Consider the following 11,832-nt stretch of genomic DNA (forward strand, 5'->3'; position numbering starts at 1 on the left):
AGGCTTTATCCTTCTGATATTCATGGCAGAAAACCTGGAAATTTGTCCTGCCCATTCCTTTCCAAATACAGCAACCCTATCTTCATTAGCATCTGACAGATTTAAGATTAGTGGATACTCTAATGCAAAAAAAAAACCGAAATACTCTATGAGCAAAATAAACAGGAAAAAAACCTTCTATGCTTTATACTGCCTTCCCTCCCTGTCCAACTTTTGCCTCAGTCTTACACAAGAAAAAAAAAAAAATCCCTTGTAACATGACAGGTGTAGAAAGGAGGGATTATGGCCTCTTGAAAGGGAAGAATGACACATTTGTCCTTCTGTCCTGTTGTAACAGTCAATAGAAAAATCCATGCCACATTCTTGGAAACATTCTTGCTTTCATATAGACCTACTGGTAAAACTACCTATGAACAGGTAGGGCATATAAAATTCAGCTTTTTCAGGTGTTAGAGAGTGAAATGAAATTTTGTTTGGACAGCATTTTCATGGCTTTAGTATAAAGCAGGGTTTATGTGGAAGGGCACAGCCATATATTGTTAGAGGCAGTGCCTCAGTGCCAACTTGTAGTAAAGGCAACCTGATGCATGCTTGTGATTGTGAAAAGCAAGGCATCTTATGAGAAGCTTCATTTGCTATCCAAGAATAAGCACAAGCAAGGACAGCACAGACTCAAAGCTGAAGCAATTGAAGACAAGGGAACAGGGGAGGGAATGGCTCTGAGTAAATTCTGAAAAATAGAAAAACGAAAAGACAAGCTAACCACTGAGCTAGGTCTGGTCTTGGTTCAGCAGAGGGTTCCTCGAGTTCTTTTCCTGTATTGTCCTCATTTGGGGAGTTGGGGAGATGGAAATGCAGAGAGTTCAGGATATGAATCCCTTGAGATTTTGCATTTGTATTTCAAGCAGGAAGTAAAAGTAGTCTAGCACTTGACCTGACTGGGCTGTAAATACTTTGCCCCATAAACGCTACATTGATCAAATCAGGAATTAAAATTGAGGAGCCTAGTCATTCAGTCAGTTGTGCGCAAGCGATGTAAAGATATGGGTCCAAAGAATTTTACCTATCAGTTTCATGTTCAGCCTATTAAATAACAGTGTCCTGAGACAAGGTAGGCTGATTATTTAAATGGACACAGAGTAAGAAATCAAGTGAAACATCTCATATCTGTTGCAAATGCTGCTAGAGTCTTATCCATTTTTTTTAACAGAAGTAACAGGGATATAGGTGCAGGTATCCTTTCCATATCTTTAGTGAACTTTAGCTTGGAGCATATGAAGTCCTTCACATAAAATATCTGTTATCTTAAGATCAGTGCTATAAATAAAGAAGCTGATTTTAAAAATAGTCCTTAAAGTATGTCATGTTTATTATGCTTATCAGAAGGCCCAATTTTCTCTCAAAGAGAAATCTTGAATGGTGCCTGTAAGACCTGAAGTGTAATATCCTAAAAAGTATACTTTCTGGAAGAAAAGAGTATTAAACTATTCTTAAAGCCTTAACATAGCTAAGTGACTGTGTAATATTGCAAAATACTCCTAACAAGCCTCTTGGCCCATTTGTTACTGAACTTATAGAAACATGAATTTCTATTACCTGCACTGTCTTCTGGAAGAGACTTGCATCTCATATAAATGAAAAAACAGGTACTTATCAAACAGACAAGACTAACATATCAGTAGATCAAGTTTTGCGGGTTTTTTTAATAGTCAAATAATCACTGAAGAAACACAATCACAGCATTCATGAAGAAGAAAAGAGAAAGCAAATGGATATAAAATTGACCTATCATTCTTTGTTCCAGTCTTTAGAGACTGCTATACTCCACATCTGTTTCTTCTCCATAGTTTTATCATGATGGATCTTTTCTGCTCTAGCTTATAGGGCTCTAGGTCCTTTTAAATTCTTCCATTTTGTATTTCTATTCCTACTTACTTTTTTTCCATGAGTTCTGAGAAAAATCCTAAAACACCCAGCAAACCACCAAACCCTAGCGTCGGATCGAAGAAGATAAGGAGCTCAATGAATCTTTTTGGAGTTTTACATATCGTTTGCCGCCATTAGAACCAGAAAGATCAGTTTCACAGTCCTATAGGAGATATGTGTGTGTGTATGTATCTATATGTGTACGTTTAATTGTATATATTATAGTTCTGGAGAAAAGTTATGTTGTAAAGAGCATTCTTTTACTCATGCAGATATTGATAAGCAACATGTCATCCTAGAATATCCTTACTTTCTGGTTCTGATTACACCCTCTTAACCTAGTCTATACCTATGCACTGGAGTGCAATAATTCATGGAATATTATGGGCCACATATATTTCAAGCTGGCTTCTCAAGTGACAGCATAACTCTTTCACAATCTTCTGGTCCAGTCTTCAACAGAGAATGTAAATCCTTGTCTCCTTTCCCTCCCTGATGAATTTGAAGAGTGTGGCAGCATTCCCTCTCTCCATGCACTGCACAACAAGGCTCCCTACACTTCATTCCATCTGTCCTCCCTACATGGACTGCCTCTAAAGTGTCTAATGTATGGGCCAGGGCGGGGGGAGAATTAGGAAAGAATATCTATTGAGAAGCCTCAGTATTTTTTTCAGTTCTGTTGGCTTTCACTTCATATTTTTCAAGGATTTGTTGGAGAGAATTAGCTTCAGTTCCTATATATACGTTCACGTAATGTGCTTTTTAGCACTTGTGCCCTACTTGAAGTGGCTTGACAGGACCATTCAAAGGTAATTGAATTCCATGGTGCACTTTAAAATTATGTTCTTAAAAGCAGTATAGAGTATAGTGCTTTAAGATTTACCTGTCAATTCATCTTTCCTCTAGTTTCAGGGAAAGAAAAGACATTGGATTTAACTTGAGGCTTGACTGTAACAAAATGCTATTTTTCCTTCTGTTTCCACTGAGTTTGCTGGAAGCAGTATCGGAAAGGACCAATGGCACCTACTTAGAGCAATTTCAGCAGGGGAAAAAAAGCCTGGGCCTGATTCTGTATTCCACTGCAAACAGTGGGTCTTTGAGGTGGCCACTGGCAAATGGAACCTCGCTGTTTCTGGGCTTCTGCAACTTAGAGTTTGTTTTTCTTAGCAGAGTTTTAAATCATGTGTTAGCCTCCTGGCTCTTCTTAAGATCTGCTGGTTCAAACTCACTCCTGTGCTAGCTAACTCCTTCAACTGCAGTGAATTTAACATATTGGTTAACACAATAGCAAGAAGAAATGCTGTTTATATCTGTGGTGGTGCTATGTTTTCCCCCTTTTCTTTCACCTATACAGTTCTCAGAAAATGACTGGGTTTATAAGGATTGGACACCACGATTATTCTTTTTTTTATTCAGTTGTCTCAGGTTAATATATGACCTTTTACCTTTACTGAAGAATTTCCCCATGTGTCTGCTCAAAGAATTTCTTTGCATGATTCTCTGTGGATTTCATTCCATGTTTTGTGGAAGTGAATTATGATTGGATTAGAAAGGCGTAAATCTTCCTGAGTTTTCAAGAGATGATTTCCTGGATTTCCAAAGTTAGCAATATGTCATTCTATCTTCACCCATACCATGGGCTCTGTATCCTTGTTCCAGGTGGAATTGGTTTCTGCCTGGTTGAAATTAATTTGCTTTAAGTTGGAGTTCTTAAATTTTAGCAATCAAAAGCAACTGAGATCATGTAAATATAAGCAAATGGCCTTTGAACAGAATTGTTGAAGTGATTCAGAAAGCCTACTGCTGAGGAAACAGAGTCTAGCTAATTTTCTGTCTCTAGAAGACAGCTTTCTACCAGGTGGGTTCTATTTGGTCCAAATGGGATAAAGTGAAACATTCAAAGAGCTAAAGCTGTCTAACTAATTGACAGCAAATGATATCCTAAGTTTTTTTTCTTTCTTGTGAAAGGCTTACAAGTTACTGCATATTGCTAATGTTTATCAATTTGTTATAAAGACAAATGTATATTCTTCAGAATTCACTAAGAACTTATTATTTCTGATTATTTTTCTGATGACAAAAATAATTGATAATGCCCAGTGAAATGTTAGTTTAAACATGTTTCTTTAAAAATTTGAATGAATATTCTCATAAGTTTTTAATATTCCATGAGTGCAACAAGATTCCAGTTTCTGTGCACCTCTGTCAATATGAAGAGCAACATTATTGCACATGGAGGGCCATGTCGGTGCATAAGAATCTGACATGTTAGGAACTTCTTAGTGAAAGAAAGAAATAATAGAGATGACAGATTCACACTGTAGATGCTTCCTAATTAGAGGGAGCAGAATATTAGAGCTGCTTCCTAAATACACCATATAAGCTTATATTTTTGCATGAGGGTCTCTCAAGAAGCACTGAGCAGCTGGCATACTTCCCTGCTGTGAGCCAGTGTTGGTCAGCTATTACACGTGCTACTATTTCACTAAGAAGTGAGTAGAGTTCTTGACCAATTCTGATTATTGAATGCTGGCACTTTGCACAAGTATAATTGCCAAGTCAAAGTATTTGTAGCTGGTGCTACCTATATCACCCACTGTAATTTTAAATATTATCTCAAATGTCAGTCTTCATCCCCTGCTGCACAATCGCAGTAAGTGCTGAAGGGCACTTCCTTCCCAAGGACACTTTCAGGTGGGAATCCACAGGCTTCCTTCTGCTTTCTCATCTACTTAACATGTACATGAGTCTGCTAGGAAGGACTGTCTGCAGGGGAACATTTGTTGGCTTGGTTATATTGGTATCATTATACCAGTTGTAATTACACCAGTCTGGCCAGTCTAACTCCTCCTTTGGATATATTTAGAATGGAATAAAGATATCTTTTTCTCCTTAGACAGCTTTCAAAGTGACATAAGCTAAACCAGAGATAAGCACTCATAGTCCTTATATGAATGTCCAAATAGTGAGTTATATTTATATCCCAATTATAACAGTTATAATTAAGCCACTAAAACTATGCTGGTAAATTTCCCACTGTAGAGAAGCCCTTAATTAGGAGGTATAGTCTAAAAGGTTTGCAGTTGGCTAATGCCACCCAGCTTTAAAACAACACCGTGTTCAATTCAGCCAGCAGCATTTTATGCCTAGTTCAGTGTGGGGTAAGTCTGAGGTCAGAGGGGGACCTTTATGGGCTGAAACCTGTTCCTAATATAACTGAAAGTATAGCTGTAGAACGGGGTGGTGGGAAGAGAAGATGTGGCCAGTCTGGTGTTTCCCACCTTTTTTAAGGATGCTTGGTCAGGATTCTTCTTTGGGTCAGATCTGTGCCTGGCAAAGAGCTTAACTGTTTCTTTCTGATGTGGACCAGGAGCCTTTGCCACTTCCAGATGAGGCTGCTGCAGCGCATTTTTGATTAGACCATAACTCCAGGAAAGTAGACTGATAAAGAAGGTTGTCGCCTACTTAATAGATGATGTTGTAATAGCATGAGGTCCTGCTGCTTTGTCATCTACAGGTATTAGCTCCCAGACTGAATTTAAGACACTAGTTTTGATTTAGAAAGTTCCTAACAGCTTTGGACTATCCTATATGAGGGAATGACTTTCCAGCACCATACTTTTATAGTTAAAGAGAGCAAAGGCATCCCCTTTCACTCTGAAGAGAGGAGGCAGGTGTCTATAAATCCTTTGTTAATGTCATCCCTTACTGGAAAAGCCTCAGTGTGCTGATCGGTCTTCAGGTCATTTTGCAAACTACGTCCTTTTCTATGAATTTTGGAGCTTATGTGTTGTGATGGGAATTGGAGCTCTGTAAGGGATAGAAGGTGGGGGAGTTTTGCACAGGCTTAGTCCCAGTGGTTGTCAAGGAAGGATGTGAATATTTAAATCTTGTCTGGGTAGTTTAAAAGGTACAGAAAGATTTTTTGGGTAAGTGCTCATTCTTTGTGACAATTTCTATAAATATTTAAACATATACTGCCAGATGCATTGATAACCTTTGACCTCAGAATTGGTTATATTTTAGTTGCAGGTAGAATAGTTTAATAAACTGTATAGAGAAATTATATACACTTAGAGAGCTAGCTGTTATGGGAAAAACCCTTTGATTTTTTTCATAGTAACAAATCGATCTGTGTTCAGGAGCAAGCATTGTACTGAGCATGGAAAAAATTGCTACAGGACTTGTATATTTTTGGAACTCTAACCCTAATTTTCTAATATTAGATTTTGGTCACTGAAAATAGTGTAAAGTATCAATAGAGGTTTGCAGCTCTCCAAAAGAGAGACCAAAAAAAAGTGAATAAATCCTCTAAGTTGTTGAACACATTCAGAAGGGAAGGACTTCTAATGACATTTCAGCTAGTGCTGCAGACAGTAAGTAATGAATTGGAGAAATCAGATAAAAACTGTAGCAACATTTGTAGATAAAATCTAGAGCTGATAAATCAGATGCACATCTGCTGATTCAGAGAGAAGTGCACAGCTGATGCGTTAGAAAGATTGATGCTAATGCTTTAATTCAACTCTCTATTGCTTTTCTCAATAACACTTGAAATGAGAAATGTCTGGTAGTTGATGATGAGTATCTGTGTTATCATTTCTACAATGAGAAATTTTCCACTCCTGTCAGAATTGTGTGTGATACACAGTGGTGTTCTGCAGAAAGCAATGCACTTTGTTTCATTCTCCAGCTACAAGTTCAGTTACTTTCTCATACTTCCATCTTTCCTCACTTGATTGTGGGGCCTAATTCCAACTGCCTTTGCACAGGGAAATCTGCAGTTGAAGGTAGGAGAAATTTGGCCGATGTGAGAGAATCATGGAGTTAGTCTGATAGCTTTGTAAAGTGCTTCAGGATCCTTTGGGATGAGATGTGCTATATAACTTCCAATTATTATGTTTTAAACTGTTCATTTAAAAATGCCTGCTTAAGTGTTTGGCACAGAGAGGCAGGACTTCTTGAACCGAAGTTGGAGGCATATGTAAAAGCAATAGCCAGTGGCTTTAATGAAGTTATCCCGAGGCTCTACAGCTTGAAGAGCTTCTTAGAGAAGTGTGTACTGCCAGGCTTTTTTTCCCCAAACTCTTACAGCTCTAGTAATATGGTATGAAATTAAAATAAAATACAGAAGCTTAGTTAATTTCTGCCACTTCCTTAGCTGTGTTTAACACACAGGCTGAGTCCTGAACTTATTCGGTCATTTTGATGATTGGCCAATTATGTATAATGCACTGTACACTTTGGCTTTTTATTTCCTGTTTAATTCTGAAAAACAATTACAGTACCTCTCTAAGAAATGGTTGTAGTCTTTTTAAATGTCATGGCATATTAAATATGCTTGTATTTTGGCAGTTGTAACAATGCATTACTTCTTAAAAAATCATTTATGCACATTACAGATAAAAGACACAATAGATTTTGAGGAAAGACTGCATGCCACAGAAATAAGTGATGGTAGCTGTACAACAGTACACGTATCTGTTAAGCTGTATTAAGTTGTGGTCAACATTTTTTTGACAAAAATTTTAGTATGGTTTTGTTGTAAGCTTTTTCTTTCCATAAAAGATACATTTTCCTTTGGGGAAAAAAACATAACGTTTTTTCTTAAAAAGAAAAAAAAAGGCAAAATCCAAAAATGTTGACTTTGAATTGACATTATGAAACAGAATGAACAGTTTCTGTTCTACTAGAAGTGTGTAATTTTGAATTTAATGTCAAAATATTTATTAGAATTGCAAATGTTATCTTTTTGTTGACTACCTGTTTTGGTTTTTTTATAACTTGAGACCTGTAAAACTACTGAAATTTCAAGTGAATATAAATAACAGTATATTTGAATAAGGAAATATAATTCAGATCTGTCTGATTGTTAACTTTGGGAAAAGCAGATGAAGAATGAGACACTTTCCTAAAAGAAAATGCTGTCTCTGTTCAATAAGTTTTCCCCTTCTAATTGCAGTATAACAGTCAATGGCCCTGATCCAACATGCGCTAAACTAGAAGGTTTATTCAGATTAACATGCACAGCTCCATCGGCTTTTTTGCTAAAAATTAAGCATGTGCATAAATTCTGGCTGGAGCAGAGCCTAACTTAGCAAGGGACTTTACCCCCTTGAAGCACAGTGCTTTACAAACCCAGTTCTGTGAGATTATATGCACAATATGTTCCAGAGCCATGCTCAGTGCCTGATGCATCATTTGACTTCAATATGTGCTCATTTTGGATTCTTTGTTCCAAAATGTGGATTTGAATACAAATGAGTCTGAACACAAGCCAACAGAGGGACCTCTTTCTGTCTCAAACTATTACATGCCTAAGCATCTTCAATTAAAAAAAAAATAAAAAAGGGACCTGAAACTAACTGGCCTGAGCTGTAACAAACATGTGCTTATGTGGTTTTATTTATTTTTCACATGTGTGTAATTGAACACTATCAAGGCAAGCCCACAATAAAATACAATGGAACTTCAGCATTAACATCTGTTTGCCCCATGCTGTTCAATGGAGGCAAGCAAAGGCCCCTTTTAAGCCAGTATCTCCTTCACTCTCCTTTCCTCATAAGGGAAGCAAGTGGGCATGGACCAAGCTTTGGGCATGGACCAGGCTTTGGCCATCGCGCTCTTCCTTCAGGTAAGAAACAGAGTGCTGGTGCTGGGCGTGCTTTCAGCTAATCTGCTCAGACAGACACCCCTGTGATTTGTATACCCTCTCTGGTCTTGAATTGCAGATCAAAGGAAAATGCAGGCTGGTAATGTCAAAGAACACAGCTCCCAGACTGTGAAAGCAAAGAACAGCACCTTGAGCTGCAACCATTAACGGAATCAGCCATAAATCCTGTTGTGGCATTAGAACAGGATAGGTGAAAGCCACCCACTGCGTTTGGCTTTTAGCTGCCTCTTGGGTTTTACAAAGCCCATTCAGTTTTGGGTTTGGGGTTTTTCTTTAAGATACTTTGGAGGTCTCTGTTATAGTGCTGTGTAGTTCAGTACTCTTATAAAACCAGTGACTTGCATGCTGTTTGCTAAAAGATGAGAATTTTTGATGAAATACACATTTATGTCAGGGGAGTGACAGGCATTAGTGGGAGCAGTCAGGACTTTCCTTTCAGTAAAGAAAAGGAGAAGCTCATTTCCATTCCAAGGCCTGATGCACTATTTAAGCCTTGTGTTTGGAGCAAAACCTTGGCAAACTATAGGTAAGTGGCAAAACACTCAATAATCAGGATTAGGTAATAAAATTGAAATGGTTTATGGGACCTTTGCGGGTCCTGGGCATAGAGACAAATTTCCCTCACAATTTCCATTGAATTAAGGCATCTGGGAAAAGAGGCAGAGTGCCTGAATGAAGATAGAAGTACAGAGAAAGCAGTAAATGGTGGCCTGAGAGGAATTGTTCAGTCGGCCTGTACTATCACATAGCACTGCAACAGAGCTACTCAGTAGGTAAAGCCTGTCCTCAGAAACCGGAAATTTTGGCAACAAGGATTCAGCACTGTAGGAAGAAGGTGCAAGCTTACCATGCTACTACCTTCATTCCCTTAGTAGGAAAATCTTTGATCGCAGTGCAAGAACAGGTAACCTGGGTGTGGAGCTACGACGGAGGGGAGGGCAGAGTTAGCTGCTCTGGTGCTTCCATCCTCTCCCCTGTCTAACATCCTACAGAAATTTTGCCTGAGAGAGAGTAGATAGACAAGAGGAAGAGTATTTCTACTGGGAAAAATGATGCTGGAAGGAGGATGAAGCAAGACAAGCCAACATCTTGATTCTTTGGTTGAAGTCCGTTCAGCTTTGCAGGAGACACAAGGAGGAATGGTTATTTAGCCACCCTCAGCCCTACAGTTGAGTGAATGAAGTAGATGCCTGCTGCTTTAGGGAGTCCCTCTGGTGTCTTAGTGACTTTCCTTGTGTGATCTTTACAGGCATTTTCTATAATACCAAAGAAGAAGCAGAACCAGCAATAAATCAGGTAGCAAAAAGAAACCCTAATGCTCAAAGTTGTTGTGGTGGACTCCAAACCATTTCAATGATGCCTTGGACCACAAGCTGTTAAGCTTGGTGGGGTTAGGTCCTTTCAAAAATGAAATGTTCAAAGATGCTTCCTGCAGAAATTGCCACACTGTAGTGACTGGTTGAACAATGAAAACAGATGTTTTTTTGTTCTGGGTGCTTTGTAACAGATAATACTCAAATGATTAATGAGTTACTGAAGAACAAGTATAGACCTAGCTATTATTCTGTATGGTATTCATGAACTGCATGAACATAGCTGTTCAGCTGGAGAAAAACTCAAAAGTCAGAGCTTTGAAAAGCTCAAGCGCATAAAAATGTTACACTGTTTTGTGTCTCCAGGAAGCACACAGTAATGTGAAACATCCACCACATGTTTAAATTGCGTAGGATTATTTATATATGTGCGTGTGTGTGTATTTATAGGGGGATAGAGAGAAAGAAATAAAACAATGTGATATTACTGTTTTAAAGCTGTTTGCAGATATTTATAGCAATTTTGTAAAAGGAATGTCTAGAATGAGAGAAATGAACACCCAGCATTAAAAAAAAAAAAAGTAAATCAGATTGTCAGATATCATGCTGGTCTAAAAGTTCAATCTACAAGAATTAATGGAGGAACTGGACCATGAAAGGCAAGAAATGGGGTCTGAAAATAAACTTGATTAAGAAGATAATGCTCAAGATGTACAAAGGAAGACTGATTAGCATAGATGAGAACATCAGTGAACAAGCAGAGGAATAAATCTAACATAGACAGCTGCTCAGATCAGATCAGAACACATTTAAAAGATGAAAGACAACATAAGGAGCAATTTCTCATTTAGACTGGAGAGGAAGACCTCCAACTGATGTATTCCTTCTATAAATGGCTTTTGGCCAAGACACAAAGCTTCGTCCACAAGAAAATATGGTAGCTGGTTTGCTTTTATCCTGAAAATCTATAGAAAGACCATGACAGGAATTCCATTATGAGAAAGGGACACAAAATGATGAACAAAACAAACTTAATCTGCAAATACATTTAAAGGCAGAAAAGGTAGTAGATTGGGGGCATGAGGGTGCAAATGACATTATGACTGATAGTTTATGCACATGTAAAGTAAATGTCTCCTGTACCTCACAGTGGCTGTGGTGGAAAAAGCTCAATTGTGATTTTTTAATTTTTTTTTTTTTTTTTTTTTTTAAGGGAAAGACCTTCAACCAATTCAAACTGTGAAGGCATCATTGGAGTGCAGATTGCTAGCTGTTTATTGGATATTGTGATGAGGGTTTAAGACTGAGAGTAAGTCTAGATGATGGGTCATTCTGCAAAAAACTGAAATGCATTGTCTCTGCTCTGAAAGACAAAAAGCAAAACCAGAAGAAGGGTGGAAGATACATATGCTACAAGGAAATATATATGATACAGACAAAGTTAGTGACAAGAGCTTTTTTATTTTATTTATTTTTTTAATTGGGAACAGGGGCTTAGAGGAAGAGAATATAAGACCTGAACTTGTCACCTGTAGTTTACCCATGGTGAGTAAATAGATACTTTTTGTCCCAAGATAAATGAATAAGGAGAGACAGAAACCCTAATTTGGCTAATGCTCTGTTATCATTGTTATCTAGCTTTTTGGTGAGCTTAATTCTGAATGGACATTACCATAGGGTGGCCTCACCAGCTCGATGTGTCTGAAAGCACACAGGGTTGGGTATTTTCACTCGGGCACAGGCAGTCACGGCTGTTGCTATTTTTGCACTGACTCCTCTCTAATCACTCAACACATTTTAAAACAAGATATAATGATAGACTATGTTGCCAAGACAGAAAAATCAACAAAGTATCTAAGGGAATATGAAAAGAAATGAAAATTCAAAATGTATCTGGAAGAGAAATATAACAGACAAAAA

The sequence above is a fragment of the Pelecanus crispus genome, chromosome 7 (genome assembly GCF_030463565.1).
Source record: "Pelecanus crispus isolate bPelCri1 chromosome 7, bPelCri1.pri, whole genome shotgun sequence".
Lineage (NCBI taxonomy): Eukaryota > Metazoa > Chordata > Aves > Pelecaniformes > Pelecanidae > Pelecanus > Pelecanus crispus.